This window comes from Abrus precatorius, unplaced genomic scaffold (genome assembly GCF_003935025.1).
Source record: "Abrus precatorius isolate BTA unplaced genomic scaffold, Abrus_2018 Scaffold8, whole genome shotgun sequence".
Lineage (NCBI taxonomy): Eukaryota > Viridiplantae > Streptophyta > Magnoliopsida > Fabales > Fabaceae > Abrus > Abrus precatorius.
The window spans coordinates 10,692,187-10,714,062 of record NW_020874428.1 but is presented as its reverse complement, the minus strand read 5'-3'; positions in this window follow the sequence as shown (position 1 = coordinate 10,714,062).

Here is a 21,876-nt window from a genome sequence, read left to right as displayed (position 1 = left end):
TCCTTCAACCCATTGCCTGCACAAGAAGTGAAAAGTCCCCAGCCACGTCTGTCTATCTCCTCCTGAAACTGTGGAAATGTCCCCTGCTGGATTTCAAAATTCCTGTCCTGGACGATCTGGCGCCTCAGGATGTTCTCTTTGAAATATTGTTCATGCTCTGGGGACCTAAACCTTGGGTCATGAGTAGGAGGGGGTTGTGATGAAAAGGCTTCAGCTGTCCTACTCCTCTTGGTTCTAGGTGTGTTCCTTCTAGGATTGCTCGACATTATCTGCAGAGAAGAGAGAATATGTGAATGAATAGTGCAGGGGCTGCAAAATAATTTGATATCATCTTAAGTGATTTGTGTGCAATAGGGTGTGTAGTGCTACATATGACCCAGAGGGCAATGAATTTCAATCATAGCCTACAAACATAGAGCTCAAATGGTATAGACAAGAGCAATTAAGCACAAAGAATGGTGTGACATACGTACACTATGTATAGCAATCCAATGGATAGTAGAATATGACTATTAAAGCTTTGAAACTCAAAGATCATAATGCAGCAATTAGTGAAATTAAAGTCACGAAAATCATGTTCAACACCCAGAAAGAGCAACAATTATGGTTAATTTTGTAATATGCATGAGAATCAAGTGCAGCAAAAGTAAAATGGCATGGGATTGAAAAGCAAAACAGCAAAATGGAGGGGCCAAAACTAAATGGAAATAGGCACGAACCAAATTTAGGCATTAACACACATGAACAAGAAGTTTAAAAGCACTATTGGCATGTTTAGAGCATAAAAATGAGGGAGGGGAGCATAACAAAAACAACAAATGAGAGTTTTGGCAAAGAGAGAATGGGCGTGGCCACTATTGGGGCCAAAAGTGGGAACGCTCACTTGAATGGGATTAATACGCCCCTTTTGAGTGTAGTTTAGTGACCTCTCCCTCTCTAATTCAAGTAAGAATGCTCAATTATACAAGAATTACACCTCAATTTCAAGAAAAAACAAGTAAAATTGAAAAGCCCCAAATTGGGGAATCTATGAACCCTAACCATAAATGGAGAGAAATTGAGAAAATTACCTTGTTTGAAGCCTTGGGTATGGTGAGGGAAGGTGCGTTTTGGGCTTAGGAGTGAGTGGGTGTGAGTGGGTGTGAGATAGTGAGCGTGTTCACTTTGAAGGGAATTAGTGCCTACTATGGGTTGGGCCAAAGGGGAATAGTGCAAATGGTGTACGTGCCTACTCTAAACAAGTAACGTGGGGCACCTAAAAAGCTAAAATTTGCTTCCAAATTGCGCGTAGTCACTTTCATCCAAGAAAGTGACAACTACAGTGAGGGTGTGAGGTATGCCATTTGCGCGTGGCTACTTTGAAGCTCCAAAGTGGGAACTCGAGAGAGGCATCTTTTGTGGAGATTTGCGCGTGGCTACTTTGGTTCTCCAAAGTGGGAACTCCAGAGAGGCATCCTTGCAAAGAGATTGCGCGTGGCTACTTTGAAAGCCCATAGTAACCACGTGCATCATGATTGAGCTCCTGGGCGCCAAAGTGGTGACTCCCACTCTTAAAAGTGGGAACTACAGAAAAGAAGTTGCTTACCTTGAGCCAAAGTAGCCACTATAGCCTACGAGAGTGGCCACTTTCATGAAGGATGAATTGCATCTAGCAAGAATGAGTGCCCAAAGTGGTGCTGCTGCTAGAATTCCTACAAAATTGTGCATCCACAAAGAATTATTTACACAAAATTGAAGCATATCAGAAATTTCTTAGCTCATTACACCTCAAATGAAGACAAAAATGTAATTGAAAGAATGCAAAGGAGAAATAATGAAAAGACAAAATTGCTTATCCACTTGTGAGTTGCCTCTCACAGAGCGCTTCTTTAACGTCATTAGCTTGACGTGTGAAGTGATTTACTCATGGCAAGGGTCTTGTTTGGAGGGAATGATGGGGGAGTACACATCCACCTCTTCAATTTCCTCCACAGGAACTGAGTTCTCTAAAAAATGCTTCAGGCGATGTCCATTCACTGTGAAACATTTGGTAGTGGATTCACTCTTGATTTCCACTACACCATTAGGGAACACTTGTGTGACTATAAATGGACCAATCCACCTTGAGCGAAGCTTTCCAGGCATGAATTTAAGGCGGGAGTTGAACAAGAGCACCTTTTGACCAACATAAAATTCTTTCCTGGCTATCAATTTGTCATGGTATCTCTTGGTTCTCTCCTTATAAATTCTGGAATTTTCATATGCCTCTAAACGTAACTCTTCCAACTCTTGTAATTAAAGCTTTCTTTGCTCTCCAGCTGAGTCATAGTGCATATTACAAGCCTTCACTGCCCAGTATGCCTTGTGCTCTATCTCCACTGGTAAATGGCAAGCCTTGCCAAAGATTATTCTGTAAGGAGACATGCCCAAGGGTGCTTTGAATGCAGTCATGTGTGCCCACAAGGCATCATCTAGCCTGCGGCTCCAATCTTTTCTGTGGGGCTGTACAACTCTTTCAAGTATTTTCTTTATTTCTCTGTTGGAAAGTTCTGCTTGGCCATTCGTTTGCGGGTGGTAGGCTGTGGAAACTTTGTGCAGAACTCCATATTTTCTCAGCAGGACTTCCATTGTCTTGTTGCAAAAATGACTCCCTTGGTCACTAATGATGGCACGTGGGATGCCAAACCTGCAAAATAGGTTGGAGCGAACAAATTCTGCAACAACTCTAGCATCATTAGTCTTGGTAGCTTTAGCTTCTACCCATTTTGAAACATAGTCAACAGCAAGTAAAATGTATAAGAAACCAAAGGAAGAGGGAAAGGGACCCATGAAGTCAATACCCCAGACATCAAAGATGTCACAATATAGGATAGGTTGCTGAGGCATTTCCTGTCTCCTGGTGATCATTCCTCCTGACCTCTGGCAACTCTCACAGACAGAATATGTTCGCCAAGAGTCCTTGAAAATGGAGAGCCAGTATAATCCTGAGTCCAATACCTTTCTTGCTGTTCTTTGAGGTCCAAGGTGTCCTCCCACAACCGAATTGTGGCAAAACTGCAGTATGGATGGGATTTCCTCATCAGGGACGCATCTTCTGATCACTTGATCATTACAGAACTTCCATAAGTAAGGGTCGTCCCACACATAATGTTTGGCATCGCTCTTAATTTTGTCCCTTTGAATTTTTGATGCATTTATAGGGAAAATTCCTAAAACCAAAAAATTAACCAAATCAGCATACCAAGGTACATGTGATGTGCACAACTCTAAGAGTTGTTCATCAGGAAAATCATCCTTGAGGGGAATAAGTTCAGGGACTCCTTCTATTCTGCTTAAATGGTCTGCCACCAAGTTTTGTGCTCCACTTCTGTCTTTAATCTCCAAGTCAAATTCTTGAAGTAAGAGCATCCACCTTATCAGCCTGGGTTTAGAATCTGTCTTTTTTAGCAAAAACTTCAAAGCAGAATGATCAGTAAACACCACAACTTTTGATCCTAACAGATATGATCTGAATTTATCTAATGCAAACACTATGGCCAACAATTCCTTTTCAGTTGTGGTGTAATTGGATTGTGCAGTGTCTAAGGTCCTAGAAGCATAATAAATGACATGAGGGACCTTACCAACCCGTTGTGCAAGGACAGCTCCCACTGCATAATTTGAGGCATCACACATCAGCTCAAAGGGTATTGACCAATCTGGAGGTTGGATAATTGGTGTGGTGGTTAAGGCTTTTTTAAGGAAGTTGAAAGCCTCCTTGCAGTCCTCATCAAAGTAGAATTCAACATCTTTTTGCAGCAGCTTTGAAAGAGGAATTGCAATCTTGGAAAAATTCTGAATAAACCTCCTGTAAAATCCTGCATGGCCCAAAAAAGAACGAACCTCCCTCACGCATGAGGGGTAAGGAAGGTGTGAAATAACATCCAATTTTGCAGGATCAACCTCAATACCTTTTTCAGAGATTATGTGACCCAGAACTACACCCTGTTCTACCATGAAATGGCATTTCTCAAAGTTAAGTACAAGGTTAGTTTCAATACACCTCTTCAAGACTTTTTCCAAATTGACTAAACATGCATGAAAGGAGGTGCCATAAATTGTGAAATCATCCATGAATACCTCTATGCAATGCTCCACTAAATCAGAAAAAATACTCAACATGCATCTCTGGAATGTGCCAGGAGCATTACATAGGCCAAAAGGCATTCTTCGATAAGCGAAGGTGCCAAAGGGACATGTAAATGTGGTTTTCTCCTGGTCTTGAGGGGCAATACAAATTTGAAAATAACCAGAGTAACCATCTAGAAAGCAATAGTGGGATTTACCTGCCAATCTTTCAAGCATTTGATCAATGAAAGGTAGTGGAAAGTGGTCCTTCCTTGTGGCCTGGTTCAGCCGCCGGTAGTCTATGCAGACTCTCCAGCTGTTCTGGACTCTAGTAGGTATCATTTCATTCTTCTCATTCCTAACCACTGTAAGTCCAGATTTCTTGGGGACCACTTGCACAGGGCTAACCCAAGTGCTATCAGAGATTGGGTAAATGATCCCAGCTTGAAGCAACTTGGTGACCTCCTTCTTCACCACATCTAGGATGATGGGATTCACCCTCCTTTGAGGTTGTCTCACCGGTTTAGCATCTTCTTCCAACAAAATTCTATGCATGCACATGGAGGGACTAATTCCTGGTATATCAGCAAGTGTCCACCCAATGGCTCTTTTGTGCTTTTTGATCATTTCTAGCAACTTCTCCTCTTGATCACTATCAAGCTTGGTGGAGATGATAACTGGGAGCTTTTCATTTGGTTCCAAATAGACATATTTCAAATGCTCCGGTAGAGGCTTTAACTCTAGTGTGGGAGGTTGCTCTATAGATGGAAGTGATTTAGCCTTTTCATTTGACAAAATTTCTGCAACATTCAAATCAAAGGGGTTAGATTCAACTGTATTTGCTACATCCAATACTTCACATTCTACCCCTATGGAATCATCAACTCCATCAACACTAAAACTTTTAGAACTTTCATTCAAATAATCAGAATTTTCAGCACAAGTATCATACAAAGAATTTTCATAAGATTCACAAACAAAAGCATCTACATAATAGGAAAAATTAAGAAAAGAGTTTCTCAAAATTTCGGTCCAGCTCTCATCCACTAATGCATCAAATACGTCAATATGGAAGACAGAATGTTCTTCAATCGGATGTTTCATGGCATCCAATATGTTGAAGCGCACAATGTTATCCCCAAACTCCATGGTGAGTGAACCGGCATGTACATCAATCTTCGTTCTTGCAGTCTTCAAGAACGGTCTTCCCAAAATGATAGGTGCAGAATTTTTGAGTGACTCTTCTTCTTGCATGTCAAGGATGTAGAAGTCAGCTGGAAATATGAGGTCATTCACCTTCACCAACACATCTTCAACAAGTCCAGCTGGGTGTGTTGTGCTTCTATTGGCCAACTGAATCACTACACCTGTGGGCTGCAAGGGACCAAGAGATAGAGAAGAAAAAATAGACAATGGCATAACATTAATGGATGCTCCTAGATCTAGCATTGCATTGTCTATCCTATTATTACCAATGATGCATGGAATAGTAAATGTTCCTGTGTCTTTACACTTCTCAGGCATTGTGGTTCTTTGTTTCTCAAAAAGTGCAGAAACATTCCTACCCATGTTGATTCTTTCATTACCCTTCAGACGCCTTCTATGTGTACATAAATCTTTCAAGAACTTGGCATACTTGGGTATTTGTTTAATTGCCTCCAGTAAGGGTATGTTTACCTCAACTTTTCTGAAAGTGTCCAAGATTTCTTTTTCACTCTCCTCAGCTTTCTTACTTGGTTTGGCAATCATAACCCTTTGAGGGAAAGGTGGTGGAATTGCCCTTTCAGCTTCTTCTACCACTTCTTGAGTGGTGGGTGCATTTTCTTCCTCCCTGTCATCAACCAAGGGGCTTGGGATCTCCTTCTCCCTAGGCATTTCAGGCTCTTGCATTACCTTCCCAGACTGCAAAGTAATTGCACTGACATTCTTTGGGTTTGTGACTGTCTGTGCTGGGAGGTTGCCTGAACCTTGGGACTGAATTTGATTTATAGAGGAAGCCAACTGTCCCATCTGGTTCTCAATTGTTCTGATACTGGCCTCTGTGCGCTGTTGAAAATTAATGTTGCTCATGGCCATTTGCTTCACAAGCTCCTCCAATGATGGCTCATTCTTCTGACAAGAAGAGGCTTGGGATGAGGATGCTTGCTGCTGCTGGTGAGGTTGTTGCCCATGTTGTTGATCATTCCATTGGCGTGGCTGATGTGGCCTACCTTGACCAGCTTGGTAATTGTTGCTTTGCTGATTTTGCTGGTTGGAATTTCCTCCCCACCTCAAGTTTGGATGATTTCTCCAGCCCGGGTTATACCGGTTTGAAGAAAGATCCCAGTTTGGTTGTTGCTGTTGCTGCTGAAAAGGAAATTTGTTAGTGTAAATATTTGCAGCATAGGCCTGGGGGTTACCTTCAGGAGTATCTGACTCCTGCAATGTGGGGCAGCTGTCTGTATAATGATCTGCAGCTGAGCATATTCCACAAAGTGTAGCTGGAACTGGTGGTGGAGGTGTTGAAGAGACAGCACTCTTTTGCATTGCAGCTAGTTGCTTTACCATGGAAGCTAGCTCATCAATCTTGTGCTCCAATTTGTTTGGTTCTGTAGCTTGAACTTCATGCACACCTCTAGTAACACAAGAATTCTGTCTAGTTGCAAATTGCTGGGAGTTGGCAGCCATGTTTTCTATCAAGTTCCTGGCTGCCACAGGGGTCTTATCTACCAAAGCTCCTCCACTCGCTGCATCGATCATACTCCTATCCATTGGGTGTAATCCCTCATAGAAGTACTGGATCAGCAATTGATCGCTAATTTGGTGGTGGGGGCAGCTTGCACATAGTCTTTTAAACCTCTCCCAGTATTCATAGAGAGTTTCTCTTTCTAGCTGCCTAATTCCACAAATCTCCTTTCTTATGGATGCAGCTCGGGAGGCCGGAAAGAACTTCTCTAGAAAGAGTCTTTTGAGGTTGTCCCAACTTGTTATTGATCCCGGTGGAAGGTAGTACAACCAGTCCTTTGCAGTGTCCATTAATGAGAAAGGGAAGGCCTTCAGTTTGACATGCTCCTCTGGGACACCTTGAGGTCGCATGGTGGAGCACACAATATGAAACTCCTTCAAGTGTTTGTGATGGTCTTCACCTGCAAAACCATGGAATTTAGGTAGAAGGTGAATTAATCCAGTTTTCAAAACAAAAGGAGCGTCTACATCTGGATATTGGATGCACAATGTTTGGTATGTGACATCCGGTGCAGCTAGCTCCTTAAGAGTCCTCTCGTCACCTGCCATTGCTCCAAAACTAGAGTTAAGTGAAAATGGAGAAGAGTAAATAGAATTCGGTGTCACAGATTGCAAAGATGCAGTAGGTGATGATAATGATTCAGAGTGTTCAGAGTGATCCCTATGTGTCCAAAGGTTCCTATAAAAAGTCCTATCAATCTCCTGGTCTAATGGATACAAATCTCCAGGGTTTGATCGGGTCATGCACTAGATATCAACTAACTAAATTGAAAGCAAATTGAGTAAATGAAATAACAAGAACAATTTAAAATTTCTCTGCAGAAATATGCAGCAAAAGTGCAGAAAAAACAGAGAATTATCCAGCAAAATGAGTGCAGAAAATTGAAAGTGAGTGATTGAAAAATTTTAGCATGAAGATGAAGGAAATGATGCAGGAAATCTTGCAATAACAATGCAAAAACAGATTACTAAATTCGTATGACTATCAACACAATACAAAAACTCAAAATGAAACAAACGTACTAACATGCAAAACACAAAAACAGAGTACCAAGCATGTTCAACATAAGTTCAGCACCAAAAATTCCCCGGCAACGGCGCCAATTTGATGAAACGATATTTAGCTACTCGTCATGCAAAAGATTGTCGTTAATCCTCATCAAATATGCAAAGAAATAAATGCAGTACTAGGGTGTTATCCTAGGTCGTCTCCAAGGAATTTTTGGTTGGGAACATACATCGAACAAGTGTAAACATGTATTTTAAAGCAAGTAAATTGGGGGGAGGTTTGTCAATTTCTGGATTTTAAACAAGAACGAAATGTAAATTAATGAAATTCAATCAATTAAAATGAGTAATCCCTAGTCAAGCAATGAGTTCTATCATTATTCTTCCAAATGATTCAATAATCCCCTTTCTTTCCCTTAAATTAAGTTAATCTAACAAGCGAAGACTAACTTTAACATCCCAATTAAAATTAAGCATCTTAATGGGCTCCAATCTCTATCCCTAAGATTAAGCAACCTCAAGGATTAACCAAAATTAAGCAATTTTGAATTAGAATTTCGTTAGGTAAATTAGGGTTCATTAAGCAATGTTCCCTTCATGCAAATTCCATTTCATTCAGAGATTGGGGTTAATAAATTCAAGAAAAGAAAGATTTGTATTGCAATTAATCCCAAGAATTCAAGATTCATGTACATTGACTAGGAATTACAAGGAAGTTTAGCCCTCCATGTGGATGGGCTTCACAAAAGAGAGAAAGAAATGCAAGAACGTAAATATCATTAATGCAAATTCAACAAAAATCAAAGGAGAAATAGGAAATTAAAACCTATAGAGGACCCTTGGCTGTCACCCAAGACTCCAATGTCGTAAGAAAATATCCCAATTTGGCAAAGGAAAAATGTGTAAAGTGTCAAAAGTCCCGTACCCTAATTCCTAAAATCTATTTATAGTGGATGACATGTCACCAAAGTGTCCACTTTTGCCTTTGAAAGTGTCCACTTTGGGCCTTGAAAGTGTCCACGCGCAGAATGCAAGGAATGCCGCTTCTCTGGAGTTGCTACTATTTGTGCTGAAAGTAGCTACTTTGGATGGGCGTAGCTACTATGAGGGCCCATAGTAACCACGCGCAGGAGGGCTTCAAAATCAGCGTCCAGGAGCTTCTGAAGTTGCCACTTTTGGTCTTCAAAGTAACTACTTTGGATGCGCGTAGCTACTATGAGAGCCCATAGTAACCACGCGCATCATCATGCTTCAAGATTGGCGTTCCTGGAGCTTCTGGAGTTGCCACTTTTAGGCTTGAAAGTGGCTACTTTGGAACCTTTAATGCCCATGCTTACTGTAGTTGCCACTTTTACTCCTCAAAGTAGCTACTTTGGGGGCAACTTTCATCTAAGGACCAAGATTTCTCAAATTTGACTTGGGCATTCTGCAAAATCATCAAGATAATTAAAATTGCAATCTATATCTATGTAATTAAATGCAAATTAACCAAAAATTAATAAACCTATGATATTTATTCAAAATGTGATTTCTATATTATTTTCACTATCTAAGTCCATTTTTTCTATCAAGAAGCATAAAAAAGGCAAGTAAAAATATAATAAAAATTGGATTCATCAGTCCTCTGCACCTGCATCTAAACCTTCACCTTCTCCACCACCTCAGACACGATCTCCTGCACCTTCACCTTTGCCATCACCTCCACCAAGAACAGCTGCACCCTCAGGATCTTCACCACCTGCCACACATGATCCAAGATTCAGAAATTTGGCTCATGAAAACTTTTTCAGAGCCAATATTCTAAGAAGAAAAATTGTTCCTGACGGAGCATTCCAAATAGCTGGGAACAATTACCCTGAATTCAAGGAGGAAATCCAGAGAAGAGGCTGGGAATTCTTCTGTACAACAGCTGGATTGGGTTGGAGGGAAATCACTCAGGAATTCTATGCTAATGCCATGAGGTTTAAAGGAAAAGGAATCCCTAAGTTCAGCTCCATGGTCAAGGGCATGAGAATTGACTTCTCACCAGCAAACATCAACAGGGTGCTGGAAATTAATTTTGCACAACATGCTGCACAACTGGACTTCAAAACATTTAAGGAAAGTCCAGATATTGATTTTGTGCAAATTCTGAAAGGATTGGAAAACTAGGCACCACATGGGAGCTTAACCAGTCTAAGAAGCCAAAGCACATTGTCACCAAAAATCTTCTGCCCTTTGCCAAAGTATAGAGCATGTTTATCTTAAATTCTTTCATGCCTGTCAAACATAGCTCCACACTAGCTGTCAAGAGGGCTACTCTGCTTTTTGCCATAGTCTCCGACATCTACATAGATGTGGGAGAAGAATAAGTGAATGCATTTTGGGAATACTGAAGACCAAAAAGGGATTCATTAGCCTTCCCTTCAGTAATTACATTACTTTGTGAAGACGCAGGAGTAGAGTTTGGCAATTACCAAGAGAAAATCAGAGCTGCACCATCCATTTCTGCAGCTTTGATAAAAGAGACTTATGCAACTGTTTCTTGCACCTCTGCAGCCCCAATTCCTTCACAATTCAAGAAAGAGAAACCGATGATGATGAAGGACACTCTGAAGCAGCTAGCTGAAGGGCAGAATCAATTGGCTGAAAGGCAGACTGAGCTGCACAATAGCCTCAAAGCTGGAGTTATGTTAATGGAATGTATTATGCTGAATATTGGTCAGAAATTGGGAATGACCAAAGATGAAATGTATCATACTCCAAACTTGACAGAGAATGCCCAGTGCCTTCGTTCTTCTGTTTTCAAGAATATGCCAATAATACATAGAACCCACTTTCCTCAGCCACCATTTGAAGAGGTAGTGGAAGAAGAAGAAGAAGAAGAAGAAGAAGAAGGTTCTGAAGAGGAAAGCTCAGAGGAAGAAGATGCAATAGAAGACTAGTTTAGGAATTTATTTTCTGTTATTAGGAGTTTGTAAATTTCTGGTAGTTTTAAACTTTTTGGGTTGTAATCACTATTTGGTACAATTTGGGTTAAAATTCACATACTTGCCCTAGTTTATGCCTTTGAGCTTAATATTCCTTTTCTTGAATTACCTTCATTACAAGCCCTGCTGAAAAACCAATTTTACCATTCAATTAATCAGAGGCATAGTGAGTTTAATCAAGAATGAGCTTTAAAACTAAGTTTGGGGTAGCATCCATATTGTGTTGCTTAAGGACAAGCAAATTTATAAGTTTGGGGTAGGGGAATAGCAAGCTATCTAAGTCTGAGTTCAAAAAGTCAGAAAGTAAGAATAAAAGTGCTGCAGAAAAATAAAGAAATTATGCAGCAAAACTAGCTGCAGGAAATTCTGAAAAGTGAAAAAAAAATGAGTTCAAGAGAAAAAGAATTACAGCAAAATGCTGCAGAAAAAGAAAATTTGAACTCATGAAAGCAAGGAAAGAAAAATCAAAATGAAAAATCTGCTGCACAAAAACAAATTGTTTGCTGTAATATTGAGGAAGTTAGTGAGAAATGAGGCAAAACCATGTTAGTTTTTCAATCATTCACTCAAAATGCCTCTGATTTTTTTTTTAAAATTGCATTTGCTTCCTATTTGATTCAGTATCTACCCTAACCTAAGCCCTGTTATAACCTACAAAAAGCCCTCTAGATGTGTGATTAACTGTATTAAGCAGAGGAGATGGAGAAATTGGGCAAGCATATGGTAGAGTGTAGTTGAATTGATGATTCAGAGAGAAAATAGCAAATAAACACTGTTGAGTGATGAGAGAAACATTGTCTAGTGAGAAGTGATCATGCTTTTTAATGTTTCTCACATGAACTTGGCTGATATATATGAACTTAGATAGCAATTCTTGCTTAAAATTTGATGAATGCATTGTGATTGCAATGATGAGTAATTGGATGAACATCTTGATTGAAAATTTTGCAGAAAACACAGAATTGGAAATTGGAAAATCTGAGAAAAGCAGTTTGCTAATTGAATTTGAAAATGGAGGAACTTACCCTTGGTTTAGTTTGATTTGCTTGAGGACAAGCAAAAATTCAAGTTTGGGGTAGTGATGAATCCATATTTTTACTAATATTTTAGCATAATTCTAACACATTTGATAAGAAAAATATATGAAGAAAGCAGAAAAACTCAGAAAAAGAGAATGAATTTAAGTCTTCTTTAAAATTGTAGTTATCTTAGCAATTGTAGAATTTTTGCTTAGGAATTAAGTTTTTAATCTTGTTTTTGAAGGAATAATTCAAGCAAGGTTCATGAAAATAGAGGCTTGATGACAAGGAAGAAGAAAGAAGCAAGTCTGGACTCCAAAAACACAAGACCAAGAAAGTGCAGACTAGGTGTGATCACTATTGTCAGTAAAAGTGATCACTCCAGAGTTCAAAGAAGAAGAAAGCCTGGGCGTTATCACTTTTATCAGTAAAAGTGAGCATTCCAGAGGGGCCAATATCAGGAAAAGCTCTGCATAACCACTATTATCAGCGAAAGTGAACATTCCAGAGAGCCTTCAACCTGGCGAGTTGCGCGTAATCACTTTTATTCATAAGAGTGATCACGCGTAACCACTTGAGCGCTGCGTAGTCACTTTTATCAGCAAGAGTGATGGTTCCAAAGAGCCTTCAATATCAGGAAAGTTGCGCGTGGACACTTTTTCTCATAAAAGTGTTAACGCGCAACCATAAACCTTCTACGTGGCTACTATTTCTCATAAAAGTGATAACGCGCAAATCTGGGAAATTCTATAAATAACAGAAACGTGCAGATTTTTCAGAGTTCGATTTTATTTTCTGTTTTTTCTGTTAGATCTCGTTGAGAGAGCTTGAGAGAGAAGATTAGGGTCAAGTCTTGAAGCTTCCACAAAGAGGAATCGGATTGGAGCTTCCGGCTATGGCTTCTTGGAGTTTTTCTTCTTCTTCTTATTTTTCTTCTTTCTCTTTCTCTTCTCCTATGTCTGAGTAGTTTTCTTGTAGTTAGGGGGTTTATAGAACTCGAATTGATGTATTGATTTGATTCTTGCTTCTGAATTTTGAGTTCTTGGATTAATTGAATTGTGAATTCTGTTTTTCTTGCAATCTATGAATGAAAATTCGTTTGATTCATCTTAGAGGAACAATTACCAATGGAAGTTGGATTTGCTTCTCTGATCTGAGTTAGCAATCAAAATTTGGGGATTTCTTAGGAATAAGGAGACCTAATTCTGCAATCTTAAGGTTCTAAGTCTTAATGCAACTTGAAATTGAACTTCACCTAAGGGATTAGGGTGGTTTAGTTGCTTGTTAGGGTCAATGAGTTAAGGAATTAACCTTTGGCTATTGCTATGCAAAACTGATTGTCAATTAACTAAGTTCTTGAATGTTCAGAGGCATAATTGAATTAATACTGATATTCTTGTGAAGTAAATTCCTAACTATTCTTCATTCCTATCTCATTTCATTACATACTCTGTTTTTCTGCAAGTTCTTTGCTTTAATTGCTTTGGTTTACTGCTGTTATATGTTACAAATCTCATTCCAAAATTCGTATGGCTCAAATGGTTATAATTCTGTGAAGTGGTACTTGAAACCTAAATTCCCTGTGGAGACGATATTCTGATCTTAAATTTACTCATCACTTGCTGCAATCCTAGTGCACTTGCTAGTGTTAGATTGCAAACAACAGTAGACTAGAATTAAAAATTTATAGTAGAATTTCCTCTTAGGAGAAAGACCGGTATAGTTTCAGTAATTTAAATCACCAGAATAAAATAATATTATTTGCCCTAGATCCAACGGTGGGGAAGCCATCAACCACACCTTGATCTAATGGTTCATAATCCACCTTATGGCTCATTTGAGACCACAAAATTTATGAACCAATCAAAATTTGCCAAGTAACTCCATTCATCATGATTACTTAGATATTTTGCTTTACCTTATCTCTTTATAAATTCATCACTTCTCTCCCTTCTTCTCTTCTCCATCTTTCTCCTTTTCTTACCTTCATAAGCTTTTCTATCAAGCTCACCTACACTTGCAAGAAACATCTTTGGAATCAAATTGGTGCTCAAAGGAGGTAGGGTTCTATCTATGTTGATATGCTTATATGGATGTGTGTGCCTATCTATTTCATGTTTTAAATCTTTTAATACATGATATATGTGGTGTTTTTATGATGTATAGTTGGATTAATGGTGGTTTGGGTTAGTTTGAAGGTAAATCAAGTAGAAAAACAAAAAAGAGAAAGAAAAGAGCAAGTCTGAAAACAGAATTTTCTAGGGTTTCCGTACAAATACACGATGTTGACCAATTATTTATAGTTTAAATATTATTAAAATATTTTTAAATTAAACTATACATCCAGATATTTCTATACATATAAATTATTAAGCAATTGGAATAGTATAGAATTAGTTATGAATTTTTGAAGTTTGGGTTAAGTTTCAGATTTTGATTTTGGGTAGGTAAGCTTGCGTAAGGCATAACTCGTCCCACATAACTTGGTTTGAGGTGAAACAAAATTTGTTAAAAAGGTAAGATATAATAGTTTACACTATAAAAATTCACAGTCCAATTCGTTTTGAGCAGTTCCTAGAGTTTTTCCGAAGTTACCCCTAGTGCTATTGAGTCAGAAACAGAGCAACCTATAATAACCAACTTTAGAACCTTATAGCTTGAATTCTATTTAACCAAATGAAATGAAACTTTTGGATATTAAAATTTGATTTCTTAACTTTAAAATGACATGAATTTCACAGTCATACACTTAGAATTTGAATTTTGGTGGATTTTAACATTTTTGAGCGATGTTATGGCTAATCACAAGACAGGTCATAGTAGAAAGCAAAAATCTTGAGCTGCATTTGTCAAAACTGAATGGGACCAATTAGGTTAGAAAATAGACAAATAGGGCTTCAACATATAAAAAATTCAAGTCTATTGAAGTCATACAGCAATAAACTTAGTGAAAATAAAACAAGACAAAATTTATCACTTTAAGGAAAGAATTATGAATTTGAAGGTTTTGTTTATTTATTTATTTATTTATTTATTTGCTATGATATGTGAATGATTGTTTGTTAGCTGGCACTATTCATTGAAAAGCAAATATGGTTTGTTATGCTACACATATTTTGTAAGAATTATGGATAAATTGTAAAATTTCAAAGAGATATGTGAGATACAATATGAAAGTTATGACAGTTTAAGATGATTGAAAGTTATAAGAAAGTCCTATATCACTTGGGCCAGCCCTGGATAAATAGTTAAGGAGAATAAGTCGGTAGGAGCGTTGGGGAAAGTAAACCTGACAAATCCTGTATATGAACGAGCTCGATCCTGATAAGCAGACTATTACCCAGGAGTCTTATGGCCAAGAACTCCCAGGGGACCAAGAATAGGAACATATATGAGAATTAAGTACCTTATTATGTGATTGAAAGTATTTTAATTAATATTAATGCATTTCAATGTTGCTTTCAATTACAACTTTAAGTACTATTATGTCACATGTATGATTCATTTTGAGTCCTTTAATTATTTATTTAATTTCTTGTATATGTGTATCATAATCATTATGATCTTGTGTATTACAACTGTTAGACATAAAATTTACTTTGCTTCGGGCCATGTTTTCAATAATCATAATTGAAAAATTTTCTTATTAGTTTAACAACCTTTTTTTTAAATAAAAATTGAAGCAACTAATAATGAAAGCAATGTCACATAGAAATACACAGTCCTACTGAGAATTTTCAAAATTGTCATCCTACTTAGTTTTCGTTTCATTCTCAGATTTGCATGATGAACGCAACAACAATTATCTACATTGAGTTTCCGGATGTGTAGTGGGTCACGATAGTAGTTGTATGACACTAACCTTGGTTCTAAATTGTCCGGTGAGAACTTGTTAGGACTGCACTTTGATGACATTGAGCCACTGATCTTTTTGTATGTAGTGGTCCTTATATGTATTCCTGATTATATGTAAATAACATGGTGTCCCAAATATATAAATATGTGTAGTTATCTTTTTGTAAAATGTATGTGTTAAATTAATTACTATGTTTATCTAGGTTATTCCATATTCAATTTTCTTTTATTTTTGTTATTATAACGTCTCGTTCTTTTATACATCTGATAATTACTACTAAATCAACACGAAATGAATGAGCAGAATAAACAAAACTTTTATTACTGTAATGTAGCTACTGTATTTAGAAATTATGACTTAAGCATAAACTAAATTCAGTAGGGTGTTACACATAGAGTTTCCACGCCATGCAAACCTTAAACTAACGGACAAGCAGAGATCTTCAATCAGAAAATGAAGCAAATCCTTGATAAGACTGTCCAACCCAATAGGAAGGATTGAAGTCTATGCTTAGAGGAAGCATTTTGGGCTTACAAGACCGCCAACAATACACCCATAAAAATGTCTCCTTATCGGGTTGTTTGTGGTAAGGCATGTCATCTACTAGTGGAAGTGAAACATAAGGCATTCTGGGCAATCAAGCAATGTAATCTGGAGGCAACGGGCTCACATAGGAAGCTTCAATTACAAGAGTTGATGGAAATTCGCAGAGAAACATATGAGAACTCCAACATCTACAAGGAGAGCGCTAAGGTTTTTCATAATAAGCTAATAAGGCGTAAAAAGTTCCACATTGGTCAAAAAGTCCTGTTATATAATTCTAGACTTAAGTTTATGCCTGAAAATTTGAGATCTAGATGGGATGGTCTCTTTCTTGTTGTTAATATTTTTCCTTATGGTGTTATTGAACAATAGGATATGGGATCTCAAAGAAGCTTCAAGGTTAATGGGCATCAACTTAAGGTTTTTCATGAAGACTTGTAGGAACATGTACAAGAGGAGGCCACTTTTGGATTGGCCACTTACCCCGATTTATAGGAAGTTTTTCTTACCTTTCTCTCATTTATTGGATTGCTTGAATAGTCCTTTTGCTTATTGTGTTTCTATTGAGGACAATGTTAATTTCAAATGGAGGTTGTCAGGCCTGTAATTTATTATTAAGTGATCTGTAATGTTTTGTACTTGTTAAATGTTAATTGAAGAATTATTTGGTATTGGAATAGATTTAGATGGAGTTTGAAATTATTTTAAAAAAAAGAAGAAAAGATGAACAGTAAAGTCAGTGTTAATAGTAAGATCGGCATAAACAGTAAAAATAAAATAAAATTTTGCCTATAAATAGGGGGCCTTGCACAAATTTTCATTATTTTATACTTCTTAAAGGTTCTAGAGAGACTCAAGGCCATATATCACCATTTTCTCTCATACTAAGCCCTCCTGAACTTAGATTTCTCACTAGATCTAAGATTCTACGTCTGATCTGAAGTAAGTTTCTATAAGTTTGAAGTTAGATTTACCATTTGTTTCTCTTCTTCATCTCTTTCTTATAGATAGTTGATGATATCTTAGAAGAAATTTTGTTATAGAGCTAAATCTTCGATGGATCTTGCCTTAAAATAAGTAATATTCTATATATTTGGTGTGAATCGTTATACTAAGGTAAGGGAAGCTTACTTTAACTATTAAACGATGTTTGAAATGATTTGGTATGTTATTACAAGAAGTTTTGAGATGATGTTGTCAGATCTTTTAGATAAAAATTATTTTTCTATGTTGTAACTGTTGTTAATTCATTTAAAATGTTGAGGTTTGACTAAAATATTATGAATTGTTTTAGCTGAGCTGTTGAGAATATGAGTTTGTTTGTACTGCATCAGACTGAGATATATTCTTGTTTCATTATAGAGCCGAGTTACACATTTAGGTGGGTAGACATGTAACGATAGAGCATGTTGAGCTATGTTGTACTGTCTGGATCCAGATATTGGAATGGGTCGCTCTCGGACAAGCTCGGTTCCTTTTGAATTACTTAGGCTGTGAAACCAGTTGGAACCATTTTTCATGTTGTGCATTAGATGGGCTGGGAATGCATGAGACTGTTGCTGTGAGTAATATTTTGCTCTATATATATGATTTTTCTTTTGTAAGCTCGCCTTTACATTTCTGTCTATGCAGTTGTGTGCGTGTGTACTGCGATGATCGTACTATGGTTCGTAAGCAGATGTAGGAGGTGTTGCATCTGGTTGAAGGGCCAATGGAGAAGTGTTAGAAGGCTGGAGTCGAGTAATTTCCATTAAAGTCATTTTCCTTATATTTTGACTCATATAGAGGGAGTTATGTAGTATAATTTTTGTATATTTTGAGTATTATGAACTAAATGTAATATTATGTTGTTATGTTGGATAATTGTTGTAATGAATTTTGTTTATTTTGAATGAAAAGTGAATTTTATACTTATATTCCCCATTATTTATCCATCTTAAATAAGTCAGTAGTATAGAAATAATGTTCACAGTCTCTTATAAAAAGAGGTCGTGACAGGGGGGAGTATTATGTTTTTGGTGTACATAGTCTAATTAAGTGATTCTTTCATAATTTTGATGGATTGATTGAATTTTGATAGGTGGACTTTGAAAAATATTGTATGGTGGATTATTTGTGATAGAATATATACCTCGTGAGGTTTTGAGCCATTGATATAGATGACAACATCATGTCACTTTATTTTCTATCATTGTGTGATTACATTCATGGTTATATGACACTAGAACTTGCCTTGAGCCTTTTTGTGACTATATTCCTATATGCTTGCATTAACATGATAGAGACATCATTTTTTTCTTGCAAACTACTAGCTAAAAAGTTAACCTTACATTATTTCCATTGTTTGAGCCCTCTTGAGCCTAATTGTCCTACTTCTTGTGATCCTAACTCATTTCAAGCCAAAAGTGTAAAACAATAAGATGACCCAAACTTAAGAGATACAAAAACTTTGGAAATGATAATAGAAATAAGTGTGGGAGAGATTGCCTTAGAAAGTGCAAGAAAAAAAGAAGAGAAAAGAAATATCAACTCCTAAATAAAATTTAAAAAAAGAAAGGAAAGGAGAAAAAGAAAAAGAAAAAAAAAGCGAGCAATGAAAAGAAAAATGAGCATTGGATGGCTAGAAAAAGTAAGAGATGATTGTTTTTAGATTGTATTGCATCATATCTTTATTTAAGAAATTTACTTCCACCTTCACCCTACTCCCTTTCTAACCTAGCAAAGTCCTTTTGATTTTTGTTTGTATGTCTAAATTCTAGTGGAGAAGTAGGCAATGGACAAGCTTATAGTTGATCATACTTCATGTTGTGTGTAACACCTTCATTTAATTTCAAATAATAAATTTCGCAAAATAAGAATAATTAAAATTTTATTTAAATATAATTTTCCAATACAGATTTTCATCAAGGATTTTTCAAAACAATAAGGGATTACAAGTTTATATCGTTAACTACTATAAGACCAATCCAATTACACTGTAATTCCAAAATAAAATCTAAGCCCTATAGCAGTTTCATACACCCCTTCACTGAGTCCGGTGCTGATTGTCTTGGTCACCTGAAAAATAAATGTAAGGGTGAGTACTCTACACTATCCAACACACAATCAAATATAGAGCCTTACCTTGCACATGCGTCACATCATTTCTAATACAATTTACACAGGTATAATCACAAGCAACAATGTCAAGTAATTCATTTCCTTTCACAACTGGTGCGCTCACTACACCAACAATAATATTTCATGCACAAGTACACTCACTACACTTAGCCATGCTCACTGTGGCACTGTAATCATAGATTCACACCATGGATGGTCATCGGTTACCCCCACCTCACGGATACCACGTGGGTAATCACGAGTCGCACGGCAAAGGTAGTGGTCAGAGGTCTAGTCAGGAGGAGAGGGTGTGGCCTGTGGTGCACCCACGCCCACTATTTATGTCACCACCACTCTCTCTTCCCAAGGTGTTTCTACCGTCTCCATCTTCCATATCTCTAGTGTATCGTTAAATCATTCATAGCATCATTACAACAACGTTTAACACGCCCTATTCACACACATTTCAGTCATGTACAATATTCATTCACAGCACACGACACAATGCCCATATTCATTCGCGTTACATTCGACGCACAGTATTTCGAACTCACACACAATAATTTTAACATAATCTACATCCATCAATGACAGGTAAGCACACTCATTCACGTTCCACATCAATTCCTCATCCAAATCTACTCATAATAGGCTCCAACATCATCAAAATCATACCCAACATGCATTATATATCAAAACACACCAGTTCATATATCCTATCTCAATCACATTACCAAAACATAGCAAGTAAATGGATTTTCAACATAAAACGATGGTACCAAATGGTCCCCACTTGGATTTTGTCCCTAAAACACATGGAAAAGCCCATGAGAACTTGAAGAAAATAGAGAAGAGGGACGAAAACTGAAACCCTAACCATTAAAACTCACCTCCAAGCTTTCCCAACACAAATCCAACCTTCAATCTAGCTCACGAACGACTTTGAAGGCACTTTAATCAGTAAAATAGGATTTGAGATTAAAATGATCGAAGAAATTTTGAAGGTAAATATGAGAAATGAGGTTCCCCAAACCCTAAATCCCTTTCTGGTCGCGACACTCTCGCTATAGCGAGACATTCCCTCGCTGCATCGACACCCTCTCTTACTACAACGAAAATCTTAGAGGGAATTGTATTCTGGTTTCTTCAGAATCTCGCTACAACGAGACTGCTCCCAAAATTGTACCTCAAACTGTCACTCTCTTGCTACAACAAGAGATCTCTCGCTACAACAAGACATCTCTCACTATAAGCAAGAATACCCTGTATCAGATGCTTAGCCAAATTTTCATAATTCAAACCAGCCACAGTCCAACATTCTCAGTATACACACACATATATATCTATATATACTCAATCTATTTCAATCCAGGCACAATTCACATTACATATTCATACGCGTTCACATCATTAGACACATATACACATCGTCCTTATGTCAATCAACACACCCCATAGGGCAAACCACACATACATACATACATACATACATATATATATATATATATATATACATTAATAACTAAATAATATTACAAAATTCATGGCGTTACATTGTGCGTTTTGAGTGATACACTTTATCTTATACACTTGAGCGATTGATAGTATGTCATGTTAGAATTCCATCTTTTATGGTTCGTTCACTTGATTTGATCTATTCATTTGTCAATTTGAAGTGTGAGGATTGATTTCTATTCTAGTCATGATATTTGAACTTGGTAAGCTTTGTACATAGCTTAGTTTGTTTTTTGTTTCCCATGGTTTAATTTTGTGATTTGCCCTAGAGAGCAAAGTCTTAAATGTGGGGAAATTTGATGTAATATATTTTAAGTTTATATTTATAGTTTTATTTTAATTAATAAACACTTTTCATATGCTTTATTTTTAGAGTTTTTATCATTTTCTAGTTATTTGAATAAATTGAGCTTGTTACAAATAAATGCTTTAATTTTGTATTTTCGGTTATTCTGACCTCTGACTACTTTTTTGGCCATAACTTTGTCTACAGATATCATTTTTAGCTGATTCTAGTTGCATTGAATTCTACACATCTAGAGCTTCAAAATCCATATATGGATCGCTGGATTTGGAGTTGTTTTCAATTTTTTATGGTTTTTGAAGTTGAGGAAGATTTGCTAAATATTGTTGCAGGATTGCATTTGAACCCTTGTTATTTAATAATTGTATTTAGGCTTTTAGATATTATTGAGGCCCAAATTTTTGCCACTTAATTTACCCTAATTAGAACTTATAATTAGATTAATAAGATTCTGAATTAGGGTGTACAATTAGACATTTTGAGTTTTTGAGATTTGGCCAAAATAAGAATCTTTGTTTTTACTTTCTTTTGAATTCTCTTGTTCTCTTCTCATTCTTGAGTGGGTAAGTGCTTCAATGGAAGGCTAAACCTCTCATTCAATCCGCAGAATTCAAACACTGTAAATCTGATTTGAGTTCTTAGCTAAATTGCTCTGAGTTTGTTCACTTTTTCTCTAATCTTATATTTATGTATTACGATCGTGATTAACTTTTCTATTATTAGAATTCAAATAAGGATTCAATTGATATTCTA